This window comes from Canis lupus, chromosome X (assembly GCF_011100685.1).
Source record: "Canis lupus familiaris isolate Mischka breed German Shepherd chromosome X, alternate assembly UU_Cfam_GSD_1.0, whole genome shotgun sequence".
NCBI classification, from domain to species: domain Eukaryota; kingdom Metazoa; phylum Chordata; class Mammalia; order Carnivora; family Canidae; genus Canis; species Canis lupus.
The window spans coordinates 17,781,901-17,802,788 of record NC_049260.1 but is presented as its reverse complement, the minus strand read 5'-3'; the positions used below and the strand labels follow the sequence as shown (position 1 = coordinate 17,802,788).

General features: G+C 41.4%; 1 protein-coding gene across 1 annotated transcript in view; it reads right to left on the bottom strand.

The window, feature by feature from the left end:
* Positions 1-8,267: 8,267 nt before the first annotated feature.
* Positions 8,268-20,888, bottom strand: part of MBTPS2 (membrane bound transcription factor peptidase, site 2) — a 63,701-nt gene continuing 51,080 nt past the window's right edge. The window contains exons 12-13 of the transcript XR_005386187.1: positions 16,948-17,049; positions 8,268-8,397 (exon numbers count right to left, since the gene is read on the bottom strand). The gene's annotated coding sequence lies outside the window, so the exon portion shown is untranslated. The remainder of the gene's footprint in view (positions 8,398-16,947; positions 17,050-20,888) is intronic.

Below are 20,888 nucleotides of genomic sequence, written 5' to 3'. Positions count from 1 at the left end.
GGACCCCAGGATCACGACCTGAGCTAAAGGCAGATGCTCAACCACTGAGCCACCCAGGTGCCCCCCAAGTGTTTGTTTTTAATTCAAGTTCCTTAAAGGAGGTGTGTTGAGTTGAGAGAAGCCAACTGCATAGACTCTACCAATGGTTTTCTTTTTTTTTAATTTTAAATTTTTATTTTTTTAGATTTTATTTATTTATTTGAGAGAGAGAGCTAGCATGGGGGGGCGGTACAGAAGGAGAGGGAGAAACAGACTCTCCACTGAGCAGGGAGCCTGACACAACATGGGGTTGATCCCAGAACCCTGAGACCAGTGGTTTTCTTTGAATTAATTTTACTTGAACTTATTGTACATATTTCAGATAAAAGATTCCTCACCTTTAAAATGAAGAGATTGGACTAACCCAGAGGTTCTCAACCTGAGGTTTAGCACGTCACTGAACGTGAGAGAAAAACATCTCTTCTTCATTTTCAGTGATCCCTAACAAAAATGTCTCCTTCAATTGCAAATATAAGTATCAAACCACAGTTCTGTTAGCAAGACCTGTGACTTGTCACCAATAAAAACCACACTTTCCTATCATATGACAGTTATTACAGATATCTTTTTCTCACGATTTAATTTATTTATTCATGAGAGACACAGAAAGAGGCAGAGACATAGGCAGAGGGAGAAGAGGCTCCCTGCGGGGATCCCAATGTGGGGCTGGATCCCAGGATCCTGGGATCACAACCTGAGCCAAAGGCAGATAGATGCTCAGCTACTGAGCCACCCAGGTAGCCCTGTTACAGATGTCTTAAAATATCGTTTATGCTCATTGCTACATCAAAATCACGGTAGTTATTAGACTGCTTTTAGATTTTTTTAAGGTTTTATTTATTTATTCATCAGAGACACAGAGAGAGAGAAGTAGAGACACAGGCAGAGGGAGAAGCAGGCTCCATGCAGGGAGCCCGATGCAGGACTTGATCCCGGGACTCCAGGGTCATGTCCTGAGCCGAAGGCAGACGCTCAACCACTGAGCCACCCAGGCATCCCTGCTTTTAGATCTTATACTTAGAAGATTAAATAAACAACTACACATATCACATATTTATAAATTTTTATACTTTGATAACCATATTTTCAATGTTATTGGTTTCCTTTGTATTCTTATGTATGATATTTTATACATTCAAAAACATATTTCTGGGGTGCTTGACTATTTTAGTTGGTGGAGCATGCAAATCTTGATCTACACATTGGGTATAGAGATTACTTAAAAATAAAATCTTTAAAAAAATAAAAGTAAAAAACAGACATTATTCTGAGAAGCCAGACTGAAAGGGCCCCTGGGACCAAAAAAAATGTAGAGCCCTTGAAGTGGACACTCTGGTTTTTGATGTCCACGTTGGTATGTACACAGGATCTCTATCTGTTCCTCTGGGAACATGGCCCATAATTTAGATAATTATCTCTGTGACAAGGTTACACTGACATTTTGATCATTCCGTATCTGACTTCAAATACAACCTAGTCCACAAGCCAAAAACGTCCAAACCTTTAAACTCAACCTTCCACACAAACCCTCGTATTCAATTATTCTTTAACAAGTTCACAGCAAAATGTGGGAAAACAGCACCCAAAATGGAACTGGAAAACCCATGTCTTACTTCTAGTTCTGCTGTCTGATCCTGAGAAAGTCATGTAACTTCTCTGAACCTCATCTAAAAACGCATTCAGATAATCTTTAAAATCTGTAAGTTCCCTTTCCAGTTGTAAAATTCTGTATTTCTGAAATTGTTTGCTCTTCTGCTGGGTGTGTTCTTTGGGATCCAGTTCTTAGTATTTTTTTTTTAGATTTTTAAAAAAAATATTTATTCAGAGAGAGAGAGAGAGAGAGAGAGAGAGAGAGAGAGGCAGAGACACAGGCAAATGGAGAAGCAGGCTCCATGCAGGGAGCCCCATGTGGGACTCGATCCTGGGGCCCCAGGATCACGCCCTGGGCTACAGGCGGCGCTAAACGGCTGTGCCATCAGGGCTGCCCCAGTTCTTAGTATTCTACCTTTACTTCATTCACTTATCAATTTTTGAAATGGGAATAAGTAAGCAACTAAGTCAGAGGAGCCTGAAAAAATTTTCCAATGAGCCATGGTTAAGCTGAGTCTTGAAGGCTGAGTGAGTCAATTAAGCAAGGACAGGACAAAAACTTTCCAGGCAGAGGACACTGCCAAGGCCCAGTGTGCTCAGGCCCCATAGTGCACTGAGCGGCTTGACAGGGGTTCAAAGGAGACCAGATCTGTACTGACTTATAGGAAATGGGAGAAAGTGTACAAACAGGTGAAGTGACATGGTCAAGTTTGTGCTTTGGATAAACAGCCCTGAGAGCAATGTGAAGCATGGGGGAACTGAAATCAGAAAGATCAGTTAGAAAGGAGGATACTGCAACCTGACACCCAGGTTGACATTTTCTTCTAGAGAGAATGGTCATTTGCTTTTTCCAGGATCATTTTAGTTCAAGTTCAAAATTTGAGATTTTCTAAGCAAGCCACTGCCAGTTCGCCCTTACACCTAGGGAAGTGTGTGCATGGAGAACAGGGGGATGGCTTACCATATCTCCACTCTTCACAGGTCCCTTTTTTTATTAAAGATTTTATTTATTTATTCATGAGAGACACACACAAACACACACACACAGAGGCAGAGACACAGGCAGAGGAGAAGCAGGCTCCATGCAGGGAGCCCGATGTGGGACTCGATCCCAGGACTGTGGGATCATGCCCTGAGCCAAAGGCAGATGCTCAACCGCTGAGCCACCCAGGTGTCCCTCTTTCCAGGTCCTGATCTGACTTTTGTTCCCTTAATCCCATCAGGTTGCTAAAAAGACAGTTAACCTCTCAATTTTCTCTTCAGGATCAGCTAATGACCACAAAGTGAACATGTCCAAAAATGACCAGGCTCACTCCTCTGGATTTCCATTCTCTTCTGGCTCTCATCCTAGGAATTTGTCAATATTTTGTTAGCTTTTTGATTCCTCCTCCTCCTCCTCCTCCTCCTCCTCCTCCTCCTCCTCCTCCTCCTTCTTCTTCTTCTTCTTCTTCTTCTTCTTCTTCTTCTTTAAGATTTTATTTCTTTGACAGAATGAGCCAGAGAGAGAACACAAGGGGGGGGGGGGGAGGCAGAGGGAGAGGGAGAAGGAGACTCCCTGCTGAGCAGAGAGCCCATCCTGGGCCTCAACTCTGGGACTCCAGGATCATGACCTGAGCTGAAGACAGACGCTTAAGTGACTGAGTCACCCAGGCGCCCTTAGCTTTTTGATGCTTCTAAAAAGATTTTTAGTATATTATGTTCAGCAGGAGGGGTGATCTGAATTAGCTAATGTGATTACTGAAATTGGAATTGTGACTTCTTTATAGTTCCTAGAACAATGTTTGTCAAGACAGGGATCCATGGACCATGTGCATCAAAACTACATTATGCATGTTAAAAACTGGGATCCCAGGGCGGCCATCTCAGACTTCATTCAGAGCCTATAGCACTGAAACCCAGAAGTCTGCCCTTTTGATAAGTTCTCAGGCTCTATTTACTAAGACTTTAAGTTTGAGAAATTTTGCCCCAGAGCTTAGCACAACACTCTTAGTAATAGACATCCAAGGAATTTGACTTGATTATTGCTTAAAGGTCACTTAGGTCAGAAGAAAGCTGAAAAAATGTCCCGGTCAGAGTTTGGTCAATGTTTAAATCTCCTATCTCCTCACCATTTGAAAAAAATTGTCCTTAAGATAAGTGATCCTAAAGAACTCTCAAGAGCCAGGACCCTATCTAGAGCCAAAGTTTAATTCTAGCACACTCACCTTTCTCAGGAGTAGCATTCATTTTGATCAGCCATGGGTGGCAGATACTTCAAGGTGCTTGTTAGTCACTAATGAAAGGTTTGAGAAAGACGTTATCTCAAAGATATCTTGGCCCCAAATCTACTGGTGAAGCCATTATGAACTAGCCTCAAAATTAAAACAAAACAAAACAAAACAAAAAACGGATGCCTGGGTGGCTCAGTGGTTGAGCGTTTGCCTTTGGCTCAGGTCGTGATCCCAGGGTCCTGGGATCAAGTCCCACATTGGGCTCCCTGCATGGAGCCTGTTTCTCTGTCTGCCTCTGTCTCTGCCTCTTTCTGTGTCTTTCATGAATAAATACATAAAATATTAAAAAAGAAAGAAAAATCCCAACCCAAAACCTTTTTTTTGAGGCTAGTTCATAATTGGATGTCAAATACAAATATTAAGACCCCCCCTTCCCAATATTATTCTTATTTGTCAAGATAAGAAGTTAACACCATGTTGGTCTTCAACATTATTTTGAAATTTTACTGGTCCAAGAAATCTGTGGATCTTGAAATCCGTGTCTTATGGCTCCTCAAGCCACTCCAGATTCCAGTATTCAAGAAAGCTCTTGGCCTGCCTGCTAAAGTTTCTGCAAAGAGCAGCAGGAATGTGTGCATTCCACACTGTCAGGAACATGATTAATTATCTATTTGGATTAGCCAACAAAATCTGTGTTCCTGTGTTTCTGTGACACGCTTACTTAAATTTCTTAGCTTTGGTCATGCCTTTAAGTTATAGTGCTTTCCAAAATATTTGTCCCTGCTTCCTTGGAGGACAAAAAGAAAAGAAGAACAAAACAAAACAAACAAACAAAACCCACTGCCAAGCAGTTGGTGACCAACATTTAAAGATTTCTCATTGCTGCACCAACATGCAGTCTTAGATTTCTTCAACTTTTAGAGGAAAAGCTTTGTGTGAGCTCTCGTGTTTTCCACAGCTGAATAACCTTAATATGGAAACGTGCTCATGTTACACACACCGTAGACATCAAGAGAAAGTTTTAGAAAACTTGAGCTTTTTAATCAGATGATCTTGTGCTCTACTCAGAAAATGAAATTCCATGGGGAAACTGCTACTCAGAGTAGGCTTTGTTCTTTTATGATATTCATTTTCTTCCATTGCTCTCTAACTAAGAGGATACTTCATTAGCCACCTGAATAGGGAGATGGTATTACAAGAGAGCTGTTACGAAATTTTTAAAAATCAGATCTGTTTTGGAAACTATCAGTTGAAGAGTGGTTTATATGTGAACTGTGCGAAATTCCTTAAAGTTAAGCCAACTCTGAATTTGCCTGATTGATGAAATAATGTTCGTCACTTCAGTAAATGAATAGGCTAGCCTACATTACCCGGGCTGTAGTAACCTACGTAACCTATGATTGCAAAATAATCACATGCCCTTATGGTTTCATTTAACAGATTAATCTGCTTTGGTAAGGGAATCATTTATGCTTCATTAAATAGGTCTAGATTGTGATTCTAAGGAAAGAGTAATTTGTGAGTAAAAAGATATCTCTAAGATCTGCAGGTTTGGAGTAACATCACAATTTTAGGTTTTTAAAGATACCTTTTCACTTGCATCCCTAAGGCCGAAAACTGGCTTTGCTTTAAACCACATCTTTTATTTCTGTAGGTTCTTTATAAATCCATTCACGGCCCTTTATTTCATCAGCTCCCACCATACTTGGTTTGTAACCCTTAAGGTGGGTGGGAGGTATGCAATATTGGGTTATTTATGTTAAGAAAAATTACCCAACACTTGGAACCGAAGCAAAAGGATGACTGCTTGTCCTTTGAATGTTGAACTAAAGCTTTATTTCAAGGCCTTTATCTAACAGACCCACCCAAGGAACATTTAGTTCTTCAGAGGAATGCACTGTTGCTTGATTAAAGTTCAGACATGTTAACTTGGTAGATTTTTGTCTAGGAGAGATGGAAAAGATTTCTGCAGAGGTTCTGGATTTATTGTCCTATTTTGCTTCTAATCTAGCAAACTATTTCAGCATGCTTTTCCTTTATGAACCTATAAATCTCTACCTTTCAAATTCTCCTTTATACCAGATTTACCATCCTCCTGTTTCCCTCATTAATGCATAAAACCTGTGACAAGTATTAATTCTATATGTTCATGAGGGTCATGTTTTTGAAAGTTATACTTTGTTTCTATGAAGAAAAAGAAATGGAGCTCAGAAGACACCCAAGAAAATGAACCTCCTTTCTTTAGTTCATCCAATTTCATCTCTCTGGGGAACATATTTTATAGGAATTAAACTAATGCATTTTGATTCCCCCCTTTAAATCCTATGTCCTGGGCAGCCCCAGTGGCTCAGCTGTTTAGTGCCGCCTTTGGCCCGGGGTGTGACCCCAGGGACCCGGGATCGAGTCCCACATCAGGCTCCCCACGTGGAGCCTAAATTCTCCCTCTGCCTGTGTCTCTGCCTCTCTCTGTGTGTCTCTCATGAGTAAATAAATAAAATCTTAAAATCTTAAAAAAAAAATCCTATGTCCTGCTAGCCTCCTGCCAGAGTCATCAAGCTTAATTTCCCAGGGAAGAAAGGACAGACAAGTGCTGCTCATAAGAGAGAGGCCAGGACTTCATCAGCTTTGAATTTCAAAGCTGATTTTTTTTCACCTCTTTTTAGTAAGACAATGTACATAAAACCCAGGCTTTTTGGAGGAGGGATTTCTAAATGACAACGATTTCTTTTCTTCTTTCTTTCTTTCTTTCTTTCTTTCTTTCTTTCTTTCTTTCTTTCTTTCTTTCTTTTTTCTTTCTTTCTTTTCTTTCTTTTACTTTTTTTTCTTTTAATTGAAGTTCCATTTGCCAACATATAGCATAACACCCAGTGCTCATCCCGTCAAGTGCCCCCCTCAGTGCCCGTCACCCAGCCACCCCCACCCCCCCGCCCACCTCCCCTTCCACTACCCCTTGTTCGTTTCCCAGAGTTAGGAGTCTCTCATGTTTTGTCACCCTCTCTGATATTCCCCACTCATTTTCCCTCCTTAAAGCTTTCTTTTTAGTACATAGGGCCTGTGTGCAGAATAGAAGGGAGACCCTCTAGGCTATAAAGAATGAGGGGGAAAGCAATTCTGGATCAGTTATGGGGACCCAAGGGAGTGGAATTTAGGAGGGAGGTCCCAGGACACAACTGCTCTTTCCAGGATGAAGTACTGGGGCAAGAAGTAGGTTAGCTAGGCTGTTGGGAAAGCGGAAGACAGAAATGGAGAGGTCTGGATTCTGCTTTTCTTTGAGAGGATTGCCATATGCCCTTTGCCACTTTGAGATCATAAAAGCCACATCCTTCCCTCACATACCTGGATGTTTTCTTGGAGAGGAGTAGAGGGAGGGTGGAAATCTCACTGGCTGAGTTCTTTTTTTTTTTTTTTAAGATTTTTATTTATTTATTCAAGAGAGAAAGAGAGAGAGAGAGAGAGAGAGAGAGGCAGAGACATAGGCAGAGGGAGCAGCAGGCTCCCATGCAGGGAGCCCGATGCGGAACTCGATCCCAGGACTCCAGGATCACGCCCTGAGCCAGAAGGCAGACGCTTAACCGCTGAGCCACCCAGGCATCCCTCACTGGTTGAGTTCTTAACAGAGTCATCCAAGCAGAGACTGTTTACCTACAGAAGCATTTTATAGCATTAAATTGAGGTTAATAAATTGGACCTGATCTTGTTCCTCCTCCCAGCTTCCACCTAGGATATGGAAGCTTGTAAGGTAGATGAGAGCAGACTTAGAGAAATAAGAAAGCTACATTTTTAGCCCAGCTGAGTATATCATGAGTAAATGTGAAAGATTGTGCCCTTCTAGGTCCTTCTAACTGGACCAAGATCAAAATGACATGAGACAGATTAACAGGAGTAAATCAAATTTAATTTCATAAACACGGGGAATCCACAGACACGCAAATCCCAAAGACATCAAGCAACATGAGGCTTATATGAGCTCAGGAGCAGGGTGGGGGTTTGAGGATCCAAAGGGGAGAAAGAGGGGCATCTGGGTGGCTCCGTGGTTGAGTGTCTGCCTTCAGCTCAGGTCATGATCCTGGGGTCCTGGGATGGAGTCCTGCATCAGGCTCCCAGCAGGGAGCCTGCTTCTCCCTTTGCCTATGTCTCTACTTCTCTCTCTGTGTCTCTCATGAATAAATAAATACAATCTTAACCCCCCAAACCCCAAAATAAACAAACAAACAAACAAACAAACAAAGCAAAGGGAAGAAAGACAACTAGCAGGAAGGTGAGAGGAGATGTCTGGAAAACAAAGGTGGCCCTGCTATGTAGATAAGTTTCTTGGATGGAGTTGAATCTCTGTAAACAGCCATTTTCCTGGAAGCAGCAGGCAGAGGGGGGAGGTATAGAGCCTTCCCTGAATTTGCTGGGTTTTCATTACTTTTGACTCAAAATAACGTCCCTGCCAAATTGGCCCATCTTGGGACGGCCTGCCCTGGGCCTCTACAGATTCCTCCTTTGAAACTTCCCTTAAGGTTCACACGTAAAAGTTGATCAGGTTGGTCATTCTGTCTTGTTGAACCAGTTCCTGTAATAAATCAGTTCAGTTAAAATCATTTCAGGAGGCGCTGATGCAGTTCTGTTCTCAAAGTTAGGCCCATGGTTCAAGCAATCAGGTTTTCTTTTTCTTTTTCTTTTTTTTTTTAAGATTTTATCTATTCTCTTGACACAGACAGAGGGTGCACAAGCAAGGGGAGAGGGGGAGCTGCAAGCAGAGGGAGAGGGAGAAGCAGGCTTCTCGCTGAGCAGGGAGCCTAAGTGGGGCTCGATCCCAGGACCCCAGGCACAACCCAAGCCAGAGGCAGATGCTTAACCCACTGGGCCACCCAGGTGCCCTAGCCATCAGGTTTTAAATAAGAGGCATTTCTATGGAAACAAAAGAAAAATAGTGGTTAATGATTGGATCAAATTATAAACCATTTTCTGAGTTCTGAGGCTACCCAGCCACTAGATTTCTAGATTGTTGAGCTTAAGTCATCTTTCTATAGATTGACAGCAGACAGCGTCAGTCTGATAAGAGTTTCTTGGTTTGTAGTTCAAATATTTGTGGTGATCTTTTTTTTTTCTTTAAGTGGACAAGGAGGTTTATTATGTCTATTAGAGTTACATATTGCTGGAAACCTAATTTCTTTTTTTTTTTTTTTTAGTATGCCCTATGCCCAATGTGGGGCTTGAACTCATGACCCTGACATCAAGAGTCGCACACTCTACTGACAGCCAGCCATGGGTCTGGTGATGATCTTTTTGAATGGCCCAAAGAGGAACAGACATATAGATTGCCTATATGTGAGCTACTGTGGTGATATTTCTGAAGTAGCTCATGTTTAGTTTGCAGGGTTTCAAGAGAAAGGGCAGTTTTAGTTCTCAAATAAATCCAACTCAGAAAGTTGAGAAAAGACTTAAAATGTTCCTTTGGAGAATTGTAACCAGACACTGGAACTAGAAGAAATCAGGATCTAGTCCAGTTTATAATGAACAGTATTAGAATCTAATACTTGGGATCCCTGGGTGGCACAGCGGTTTGGCGCCTGCCTTTGGCCCAGGGCGTGATCCTGGAGACCCGGGATCGAATCCCACGTCAGGCTCCCGGTGCATGGAGCCTGCTTCTCCCTCTGCCTGTGTCTCTCTCTCTCTCTCTCTCTCTCTCTCTCTCGAATAAATAAAAATAAAATCTTAAAAAAAAAAGAATCTAATACTTAACACGGTATGTTATTGAAATGTTTTCTCTCTATAATCACCCTCATTTCTACCAAAGATAGCTGAATTAATACTGATTTGTTGCTAAATAAGTGTAGTTTCTTTCTTTCTTTCTTTCTTTCTTTCTTTCTTTCTTTCTTTTTTTCTTTCTTTCTTTCTTTCTTTCTTTTTCTTCTTTCTTTCTTCTTTCTTTCCTTCTTTCTTTTTCAAGTAGGTTCCATGCATAGCATGGAGTCCAATTCGTGGCTTGAATTTGGGACTGTGAGATTGAGACCTGAGCTGAGATCAAGAGTTGGATGCTTAACCAACTGAGCCACCCAGGCACCCCTAAGTAAATCTAGTTTCAAAATACCTTGGCCTGGGCATTTACATACGTACAATAAGAATAGCAGTTGACCATGCAGGCTCTTTAAACACTCCTTTGCCAGCACTTTTTTTTTTATAAGGAATCTCTAGATTGAACTTTTAACAGCCTTTTGAGGCCAGAAAGCCCAATACTTGCCAACAGACTTTGCTTAAAATAGCTGAAGATTTTCCTGTCTCTGAGTATTCTCTGAGTATTCGCCCAAGTACTCTGAGGTTCTACACCTGTGAGGAAGTGACCTTTACTCATCTGGTAAGGCTGCTGGGAACTCTGTGAGCAAAATATCAGGCTGAGATTTCTAAGGGGCTTTACTGGCTTCACAAAGTCAACCTTAGTTCTTTAAAGCCGTCTGGTCATATCTGAGTCTATGCATGTCTCTCTCAAATATGGCATTCCAGTCAAAGCCCTGGTAATCTAACCAATGTTTCTGTAGCTGAGGCACAGGAGTGCAAGGACACCTGGCTCTGGCGGTCCCAAACAGACCAGGTTTGGCCACTCCTGCTGACAAAATCCAAAGGTAGAGAAGGGAGTGGTGGTAAAACAAGAAAGGAATTTATTTCAGTGAGGCCAACACCCAGAAGATAGTGGGCTAGCGTCTCAGAGGCAGTCTCCAAAGTGCTAAATATACTTCCAGGTTTACATAAGGAAAATGTGGGGCAAAGGTAGGTGGGTACCTGCAGGTGGGCAGCAAAGGTCAAGTCAATCATTGTCAAGTCAAGCATGGGCAGGGTCTTGCTGGCTCAGGGCAGTTCTTATTGCTCCAGGGGTAGTTTTGGTTCTGGTTCCCATTCAGGGATTCTTTGCCCACAGTCTTTTGCCTGAGTTAAGAAATGAGCCGGAAAGAAGAACTTAACCAATTAGAAAGTTTGAGGTCAAAATGGAGATAGTTGAAATCCTCTCTCAAGAACTTGGCTTTATGACCAGTGAGGATATGCTGTTTGGTCTCCACCATTCAGAGGGTGCACTTTTTGGAGTGCACTCGGTGGCTAAATAGACTGGGAGTCCCAGGCTCTCTCTCTCTGTGTCTGGCTGTGGGAAGTTTGTCATGAGAGGTTCCAGCCTAGAGGAACTCTTGTCATCTCAACCTTCGTTGCTTGGCAGTGCTGGCAAGTCCCACTACAGTAGTGCCTGCCCCATATTAGAGATGAGCAGATCAGTAACTGGAGGCATCTCATGATTTTGTGAGGACCAGAGACACATCCCTACCTCATGTGCAAGGAAGGCCTTTGCTTTCTCAGATGGATTTTGGGAGTAAACTTTTTTTAAAAAGATTTTATTTATTTATTTGAGAGAAAGAGACAGAGACAGAGAGAGAGCACGAGCAGGGAGGAGAGGGAGAAGCAGGCCCCCCGTGAGCAGGAAACCCCACATGAGGCTCCATTCCAGGACCCTGGGATCATGCCTGAGCTGAAGGCAGATGCTTAACTGACTGAACCACCAAGGCACCCCTGGGAATAAACTTTTGAATCATGTATGCTGTGTCATCTATCCCCTCTCTGTATGCCTTGTATCTCTGGTTAAACCACTGAGGCTTATTGGTTTGATTTGCTATTAATACATCCTACTCATCAGTGGCTGGAGGATGGATCCTTTAAATTGGTTATATTAAAAACATTTTTTAAATAAACAGCTCTCAACTGTCTTATTAGCATAGTGGCTAGCCTTAGGGACTGCCATGACAAGATGAAATAATGGAAATTAGACTTATGACTTAAAGGCCCACAACCAACAAAAATTCCCTTCTTTAAAAATTTTTTTTAATATTAAGTATTTATTTATTCATGAGAGACAGTCAGAGACACAGGCAGAGGGAGAAGCAGGCTCCCTGTGGGGAGCCCAATGCGGGACTTGATTCCAGGACCCTGGGATCAGGACCTGAGCCAAAGGCAGACGCTCAACCACTAAGCCACCCAGGCACCCATAAATTTCCCTTCTTAAAACCCAGCTTCATCTGCCTGTTGTAATTTCCCTTTCCTTACAAGATTTACAGGGAGGGCTCCAGCCTAAATTCTATGTTCCAAGTTTACAGGTTGCTCATGTAAATGTTACAAGATTTGTGTCCCGTGTCCCCTTAGTGTTCAGGTTCTCAGTCATGCTGCCTCAAAGAATCTAGAGGTAGAGCAGAGAAGAGTGGTGGGCAGCAAAGCACAGTTTATTGAACAAGTGTATAAAGCTCCCCAGGAGGGAGAGAAGCCCAAGAGGGTTGCTCTTGGAATTTCTAAGTTTAGGGATTTTTATGAGCTCTTTTGAGGAACTTTGTGTGTGTGTGTGTGTGTGTGTGTGTGTGTGTGTGTTTAGATTTTATTTATTTATTCATGAGAGACACAGAGATACAAGCAGAGGGAGAAGCAGGCTCCATGCAAGGAGCCAGACATGGGACCCGATCAGGAGACTCCAGGATCACGCCCCAGGCCAAAGGCAGGCACTAAATCACTGAGCCACCCAGGGATCCTCTTTTGAGGAACTTTCTTAAGCAATCAGGGCTTTGGTCATGTTTCTGCCTGCCTATTTGGTTAATATCCCTGGGCTGATGGTCTTTTTTGCTGACATCTGGGGGGCTATGTTTTAACTGCCCTTTGCCTGTGATAGTGCAAGTGCTTTGTAGTCAATTGCCTTATTTTAGGAGGTTTTGCAGAAGTCACTTCTGCAAGTACTGCAAAGCAGAATGCTAGCGTAGTCCTATCTAAGTTGTGAAGCAGGATGTTAGTGTTGTTTTATTTTCCTTGTCCCGACTCCTTGTTTTCTTGTTGGGGACTCTGGCTCTGACTACCTAACTGCCCAACTAGCTCCTAACAGTATTGCTAAAATCAACTTGTAAAAGAGATCTATGTAGTCATTTGAAGGCAAGCACTTGTAAGATTGGGCATCTAAAACTCAGAAAGAGGGGCACCCGGGTGGCTCAGTCAGTTAAGTGTCTGCCTTCGGCTCAGGTCATGATCCCAGGAGCCTGGGATGGAGTCCCGCAACCCTGCATAGGGCTCCCTGCTCCATGGGGAGCCTGCTTTTCCCTCTTCCTCTGCTGCTCCCTCTGCTTGTGCTCTTGCTCTGTCAAATAATAAAATCTTTAAAAAAATAAATAAAACTCAGAAAGACAAAAACTAACACAAATATTTTTCAAGTTCACATGATCCAGGAAAATATTCAATATGAAAGCTAATTTAAGGTTGTTGATTAAATTAAAATACACATTTTTACAATTAACAGCATTAAATATAAAACTTGTAGTCTACCTGTCTTTCACTGAAAGTCAAATAAGTCTGTTATCTCTGTTGCAAAATTTGTCCAAAAAACAAGAATGGTTGACTTTGTCTAATGCCTCATAAAGTTTTGTGAGTAATCTAAACACAATTGTTAAGAACAAGTAGATAAAATAGATGTAAATAAGGTAAAAAGGTTTATAAGTAAACTTCGAAGTAGTTTCAAAATCTTTGGTAATCTGAAGCTTTAAAAATGTTTGCTAATTTAACAGTGAGTTAAGTTAAATTTATTGAATACCTAAATTCTTTCTAAATAAGACAAAATAATAAAACATCAAGTACTAAACAAAAGTTTATCTGTTTTTGTCTTATCACAGAGACTACTGATAAATATGGGTCTGTTAGTACACTTGGTTTGTGCTTTACTGAAAAATTATACCATGAAAAAGCATGTTTCTAGAAATTATGAAGTATATTCATAAATTTGCTAATGGGGCAGCCCTGGTGGCGCAGCAGGTTAGCGCCGCCTGCAGCCCGGGGTGTGATCCTGGAGACCCGGGATCGAGTCCCACATTGGGTTCCTTGCGTGGAGCCTGCTTCTCCCTCTGCCTATGTCTCTGCTTCTCTCTCTGTGTGTGTCTCTATGAATAAATAAATAAATAAATAATAAGTAAATTTGCTAATGTAAAGAATAATGGTTTAACTGATGGCTCACAATTGCTTACTATTTAGTTTTTAGCAGAAACTAAGTTTTCAAAAAATTATGAATGCTAATAAATGTTAATGAGACTAGAAATAATAAGGGGAACAACTCTATGCAAGGAAAGTAAGATGCGTGTTTTTGGTAAGAAGTAGTATAAGGAATAGAAATACATTTTTGTTGAGTTGAGGGAAAGAAAATGATTTTGTCTTAAAATGAGGCTGGTTATTTAACTTGGAAAAACTGAGGACAAAATGTGAATGTAAAAAAAGTTGTAGAAGTTTTATACAAAAGGGATCTTTGGAAAGGAATTTATGTGTGGTCAATACTAGTTAAAATTAAGATCAATTTAAGTAAGTAAATGAATTTTAATATTAAAAAGTAAAATTGTGTTTTCTTTTTGTTAAAAGGATGATGTTTTATTGCACTATTGGTCTGCTCTTATTAAGAAATTGTAAACAAAAGCTTTTCTTTACCTTTAAAATTATCTGCCTAAAAAACGAGGATTCTGTATTTTGCCAAAATAATTTCCTATGTTTGTCAGGTCTTTGATAACTTAAAAAAAAAAAAAAAGACTGAGTCAAAACAAAAACAAAACCTAAGTCTTAATATTAAAAAAGCTAAATTTTGCTCCCTACTATGTGACCTTCTGTATTTGCCTTTAAAATCTTTTATTTAAGACCCTAAAACTGAAGTAAGAATTTCTAAAACTAGGGGGAAAACTGGATTTAAGCAGAACAAAAAGTAATAACATGAAACTGCATAAACTGAGGAAGGTAATTGTAATTTTTATGACTTTCTGTTTAAAACGCTGCTTTTTAAAAAATGCTTTGTTTTTCAAATTAAAAAAAATTCTTGGGTACTTGGGTGGCTCAGTAGGTTAAGTGTCTGCCTTCTGCTCAGTCTCAGGGTCCTAGGACTGAGGCCACATATGGCTCCCTGCTCAGTGGGGAGTCTGCTTCTCTCTCTCCCTCCTCCACTGTCTCTGCTTGTGGCTCTTTCTGTCAAATAAATAAATAAAATCTTCTTTAAAAACTCTCTTAAGCTTATTATTTACAGCAATTTGACAAAATACATATTTGCAAACAAATCAAAACAGTTATTTTTTTGTCCCTACCTAATCCCTCCAGAATTCAGAAACTGTCAGTGTTATTTTTTTTAAAGATTTTTAAACTTTTTTTTTTAAAGATTTTATTTATTTATTCATGAGAGACACATAGAGGCAGAGATATAGGCAGAGGGAGAAGCAGGCTCCCTGCAGGGAGCTCAATGGGGAACTCGATCCCAGATCCCGGGATCACGCCCTGAGCCGAAGGCAGATGCTCAACCACTGAGTCACTCAGGCATCTCAAGATTTTTAACTTTTTAAGATTTTATTTTTAGGTAATCTCTACACCCAATGTGAAGCTAGAACTCACAACCCTGAGATCAAGTGTCACCTGCTCCACAGGCTGAGCCAGCCAGGTACCTGAGTGTTCTTATATTTTTATGGCAATATATATTTGGATACATTCAATAAGAATGTTTTCCTTTTAGTAGGACACAATTGGAAACATAGATTATACGACATAATTGAAAATGAAAGACTTTGGCTGCCTCCATTATTTTTTAAGATTTTATTTATTTATTCATGAGACACAGAGAGAGAGGCAGAGACACAGGCAGAGGGAGGAGCGGGCTCCATGCAGGGAGCCTGATGTGGGACTCGATCCTGGAACTCCAGGATCACGCCTTGGGCCGAAGGCAGGCGCTAAACCGCTGAGCCACCCAGGGATTCCCTGCCTCCATTTTTAAAAAAGATTTTATTTATTTACCCATGAGAGACAGAGAGAGAGGCAGAGATACAGGCAGAGGGAGAAGCAGGTTCCATTCAGGGAGCCCGATGCGGGACTCGATCCCGGGACCCCAGGATCATGCCCTAAGCCAAAGGCAGACGCTCAACCACTGTGCCACACAGGCGTCCCATCCTCCATTTTTCTCTTAAAGATTTTATTTATTTATTTGAAAGAAACAGAGAGAGAGAGAGAGAGAGAGAGAGAGAGAGAGAGAGAGAGCGCACAAGCAAGGTGGAGGCGCAGAGGCAGAGGGACAGGGCACAGGGATCATGACCTGAGAGGAAGGCAGACACTTAACTGACTGAGCCACCCAGGTGCCTCTTGGTGGTCTCCATTTTGACTTGGAACTTTCTAGTTGGGTTCTTTCTGGCTTAGCTCTTGGCCCAGGCAGAAATTCTTGAGGGCAAAGAATCCCTGGATGGAAACTGAAACTACCCCATGAAGCAATAAGGAATGCACTCCTGATTCCCGGCTACACTCCTAAGACATAGAACAAGACTGAGCGCCCGGGTGGCTCAGTGGGTTAAGTGTCTGACTCTTGATTTCAGCTCAGGTCATGATCTCAGGGTCCTAGGATCCAACCTCATGTTAAGCCCCTCATTGGGCTCCGCGCTTAGTAGGGAGTCTGGTAGGGATTCTTTCCCTCTCCCTCACCCCCCACTTATGCTCTCTTTCAAATAAATAATCTTAAAAAAAAAACAACCTAAAACAGAACAAGACGAAAGGACAAATCTCTTATATGCACATTAACAGCCTTGGCTAGGTCTTGGGTCTCTTGGAGCCATAGCCACACTAATATCTAGGAGGGATATGCAGCGAGGTTAGGGATTTTGTCTTGTTTTACAGTATATCTCATTGCACAGAAATTTTCTTCAGGTCCGGGGGTGACCAAGTGTCATCCTAACCCATTCTGTGTCCAACTTATCATAACATGGGAGTCTTCTTGAGATGTTGAGCACTCTAACAGCTTTTAGGTGTTTGACCTGTACCCACCAGTTTTGCCGCTTTGGCTTCCAACATGTCCCTTAGCAACAGCCTTTACTCCATGTGGGCATTAAAGGACACCAAAGACAGACATAATTTCCTCTCTGGGAAGAAATGGATCAGGAACCAAAGAGTACTCTACCAAATGTAGCAAAGTGTCACCTAGCCCAAGGAACCAGTTGCACAAGTATTTTCTCCTGCTAAGCGAAATTTAGAAAGAGAGAAAAATGCCTCTTACCATATTGGTTCTATTTGCCTCCACAGATAGATTCCGGGAGGCTAACATGGTAAGAAATCTTACCTGCCACTGGCTGAATGTCAGATGTCCTGAGGAACTCTCGGCTGCAGCAGTGTCAGAGTGAGAGGTATCCAGCGAGTTTAAGGATTCTGCGGATTAGGCCACCTGTTGGGGAGGAAAAATTTCCTTAGCTCTTCAAGATCCTCTAGCTGGGAGGTGCCTGGGTGGCACAGTCCCTTAAGCATCCTATTCTCAGTTTTGGCTCTGGCCATGATCTCATGGTTGTGAGGTCCAGCCTGGCATCTGGTTTCCACTTTTTTACTAAAAAACCATTAAAGTCGTTCATACTTTTTTGCTTAATGATTAATTTCCTTTTGCTAATCATTTCCTAAAATCATCTCTTAGAAGTGGAATTTCTGGGTAAACAGCTTTGATTACATGAGTTTATAGGATTTGGCTTGATTTCTTTCTTCTTTCTTTTCTTTTTTTTTTTTTTTTTTGGAGTCCCTGAGCAGGCCCAAATGATTTCTTTTTTTACGCTATTATAATCATGAAGCAAACAAACTTTCATATTCTGTTTTATTTTTTAATGAAAATATTTCCCGGGTAGCCCGGGTGGCTCAGCGGTTTAGCACCACCTTTGGCCCAGAGCCTGATCCTGGAGACCTGGGATTAAGTCCCGGGTCAGGCTCCCTGCACGGAGCCTGCTTCTCCCTCCGCCTTTGTCTCTACCTCTCTCTCTCTCTCTGTCTCTCATGAATAAATAAATAAAATCTTTTTTTAAAAAAGAAAATATTTCCCCACATTATCGTGTATTCTGTAAAACAATTTTTAAGTTTATCTTTTTAATAATCTCAACACCTAACATGCTGCTCGAAACCAAAACCCTGAGATTAAGAGTCACACACTCTCCCAACTGAGCCAGACAGGCCCCCCAATTTTTAATATCATTCTGTGGACATAAAGCTGAGTCAAGTTAGTCAATTTAATCTATCCATTCTACTATCTTCATTGTGGTACAGTTAGGTACTTGCTAGTTTTTCACTGGGGTAAATCACACTTTTAGGAATCTCTCTCTTTTTAAGATTTTATTTATTTATTCATGAGAGACACAAAGAGGCAGAGACATAGAAGCAGATGTCTCAGAATATCTCTATATAAAGCTTAGCATATATTTAGGATAAATTCTCAGAAAAGGAATTATTGCCTCAAAGGGGGTCATGGACACTTCTTTTCTTTCTTCTTTCTTTCTTTCTTTCTTTCTTTCTTTCTTTCTTTCTTTCTCTTTCTTTCTTTCTTTCTTTCTTTCTTTCTTTCTTTCTTTCTTTCTTTCTTTCTTTTCTTCTTTCTTTTTTTTCTCTCTCTCTCTCTCTTTTTTTTTTTTTGTAGGCTCCATGCCCAGTGTGGAGCCTAATTTAGGGCCTGAACTCAGGGCCCTGAGATCAAGACCTGAGCTGAGATCAAGAGTCTGGCACCTAATGGACTGAGGCACCCAGGCACCCCAGATATTTCTGAGGTTAGCTGATAAATATTGCTAAATTGCTTTTCCAACTGTTTACATCAATCTACATTGTAATGTGTCATGTCTCACTTAGGTTAGATGTTAGAACAACGTGATGGGCTGCAGAACAACTTTCCTTAAAGATCTTTTTTTTCTTTAAGATTTATTTGACAGAGAGAGAGAGAGAGAGCACGCACAAGCAGGGGGAGTGGCAGGCAGAGGGAGAGGGAGAACCAGGCTTGATATAGGGCTTGATACCAGGACCCCGAGATCATGACCTGAGCCAAAGGCAGACACTTAACCCACTGAACCACCCAGGCGCCCCTATATTTCCTGTTTAAATTTTAAAATAAAAAAAAAAAGAGATTTAAGAAACCTAATCCTGCATGAGAAATATTTAGTACTACTCAGGTAACAACCACAAGTAGATTAAGGTTATAAGTAGGTTGCTAAACTGAAAGCCTGCTTGATTTCTCTTCGGTCAGGAAGATCCTTTGAGAGCTCCTGTGTTGCGTGATCTCCACAGAGCTTGCATGTTTAAAAATGTGCTACTGGTATTTTTGCAGACATACAGAGGGAAGTCATTTAGCATATTCAACAATTTTGCTTTTCAGGTTGCATCCAATTACTGTATGCCTCCAGTGTCCGAAGTGTGCCAGAGGTCCTGGCTCAGAGACACTTGGGTGAATCCCTCAGGTTGTGTCTCTTCTGGGTGCCCCTTCTTGAAGTAGAGTTAGGCTGGTTGAAGAATAGCCTTTCTTCCTGGGGGCAGGTGGCCTCTGCTTTTTGGACAGACTCCTTTGACGTTCTGCTTCAGGAATGGGACTGGTGGCACGTGGTCCAGCAGCATCTCCTGTTAGACAAGGAGATGAAGGCCTTTGAGTTTCCTAGGCTGCTCCTGACCAGGCTACATTCTCTCTTGGGCTCAGAAGCCAGGTTTGCCCCCAAAGTTCTGCTGCTCCACAGAGGTAGAGGCATGGGTGTACTAGTGAGAAGGGACGGCAAAGTCTTCCCCTTCTGAATGTCACGAGTAGGTTGTAGAGCTAAAACCTGGACTCAAAAATAATTCTTATTCAACTTCTCCTCTTTTTGTCCTTTAATGTTTATAGGAACTATGTAATAATCAAATAACATGACAAGGCAAATGCGTCTTCACTATGCTAGGATGATATCAAGGATTGATGATGACCAATCATCCAGAGTTCATTCTTACCATAATGTGGTGAGTCACTTTTATTTTTCTCAGGGGAGGAAAGAAACATTACCAAACCTTCACTCACTTCATAATACTAAAAGATTTTTTCCTCTTTTTAAAGAACACTCCATATATGATTTTTACAGTGAGTAAGGAGCTAACTGTACAAAATTCATGTGCCTGGGACGCCTGGGTGGCTCAGTGGTTGAGTGTCTGCCTTTGGCTCAGGGTGTGATCCCGGGGGTCCGGGATCGAGTTCCACATCAGGCTTCCTGCAGGGAGCCTGCTTCTCCATGTCTCTGCCTCTCTGTCTCCATGTCTCTCATGAATAAGTAAATAAAACCTTTAAAAAAAAATTCATGTGCCTGCCATACTTCCAACCTGGGGAAACTTCTTATGTTATGTCTGGTCTTCCACTGTAATAGTAGAACAATTATGCTCATCCATCTTCTTATCTCCAGTAGTTGAGAGTAGGTGTGAAATTGAATGTACCATAGAGGATCATGTTCTACTTTAGAGTGGCCTTAGCCATCCGCTCAAGAGAGCTCATTGACTACTGTTATGAACTAGGCACTATGAGGGTGGCCATACCAAGGGTAAGCAGAGTCACAGCCGTCCAGGAGTTTATAAATTAGGAAGTAAATTAGGACACATGAGGTCACAGGTGAATGCCATGAGCACAAATATTTATGAAACTTGGGAGGAACACATGTTATAAAATAGATGAAGCTTGAGGACATTAGGCTAAGTTAAATAAAACAGTCACGAAAGGACAAATACTATATGATTCCACTCATAGGAGGTATCCAGAGTAAGATGGATGGTATGCCAAAGTAAATTGGTAGTTTTCAGGGGCTGTGGGGAGGGGGGGAATGGGAGTTATTATTGCTTAGTGGGTATGGAATTTCAGTTTTTCAAGATGAAGAGTTCTGGAGATGGACTGTAGTGATGGTTGCATAACAATGTGAATGTACTTAATGCAGTACAATTAAAATGATTAAAATGGCAAATTTTGTTTGTATGCCTTACTTACTACAATAAAAAAAACCCAAACACTTGAGGAGATATACCAAATTATGGTGTAACAAAGAACCTAAGACTTGGGACTAAAAGAACCGGAGTTCTCATCCTTACACTTCTACCGACTGTGTTATCCTAGCCAAATCATTTAACTTAATTAAATGTCCTAATCTATAAGGCAAAGAAAATGGTCGTAAGATTATTGGGAGAATTCAAAGTGTAACGTATGAAAAAGCCACTTAGCTAAATGTACGGGGCAATACAAAATAAGTTTTATCATGGAGGTGA